Source organism: Elephantulus edwardii, unplaced genomic scaffold, assembly GCF_000299155.1.
Source record: "Elephantulus edwardii isolate Elephantulus edwardi_28Jun2011 unplaced genomic scaffold, EleEdw1.0 scaffold00016, whole genome shotgun sequence".
Lineage (NCBI taxonomy): Eukaryota > Metazoa > Chordata > Mammalia > Macroscelidea > Macroscelididae > Elephantulus > Elephantulus edwardii.
In genome coordinates, this window is record NW_006399766.1 from 6387964 (window position 1) to 6388913 (window position 950).

Genomic DNA, 950 nt, shown 5'->3' on the forward strand with positions numbered 1-950 from the left:
CGACTCGACGGCACATAACAACAACAACAACATTTCAATCTCTTTTTCTCCAGCTGAGATATAAAGAGTGAACTGTTGGAAAGATCATGAATAAATAGGGTCATATGGGGAAGAAGGAAGGCACTGGTGATAAATATTGTGGGATATTAGTTAATTCACTACATTCTGATGGGCAAATATATCAAAGCTTCTGTAATACATTTACTTTGCCCTTTTTTTTTTTTTTTTAGGTTTGTGTTTTATTTATTTAAGAAGTTCAGGCCTTGACTGCGTATTTCCGCAGTGGGTACAGGCGCTCTTTTCGCTGCTGCTGCTTCTTGGTCTTCAGGTTCTCTTCGTGCTTGTTGAGCCTTCGGTGCATGGCACGTGTTTTCTTGGGCCGCAGATGCAGCGGTTTGTGCTTCTTGCCCATTTAGTATTTTCTGAGGTTCTCCTTCTGAGTCTGGTTAATAACAGTGAGAACACAGGCAATGGATTTTCAGACAACTCGGATTTTAGAGAGCTTGGAAGCCGCATCGCCTGTCACTTTGGTGAAGCGCAGCTGAGAAAACTCCACTTTCAGATTGTCCAGCTCTTTCAGCAGCTCCTCCTCCTTGCCGCGAAGGTCCGGAGCCTTGATTTTGGCCATGGCTGAGCGATAGTACCTGGCTGCCGCCTGATCCAAGGCCAAGAGAAAGAGGAATTACTTTGCCTGTTTATAAAGACTCCTGGAAGTTTAGTGAATAAGGCTGCTAACCCAGATAGCAGTAGTTTGGGGTGGGACTGTTAAAAAGAGCAACCCCTATGGAAGAAATTTGATGGTTCCTTAGGAAGTTTGGAAAAGAAATATCATTTGACCCAGTAAGCCCATTACTAAATGTATAACCCAAAGCATTAAGAGCTGTAAAACAGATTGATATATGCACACCCATGTATTATGTTATTACTTTACAATAGCAAAGAATTAGAAA

At 42.1% G+C, this 950-nt stretch overlaps 1 pseudogene; it reads right to left on the reverse strand.

Moving 5' to 3' along the window:
* Nucleotides 1–256: 256 nt before the first annotated feature.
* LOC102852289 lies at nucleotides 257–628 on the reverse strand (annotated as a pseudogene).
* Between the last annotated feature and the right edge of the window lie 322 nt (nucleotides 629–950).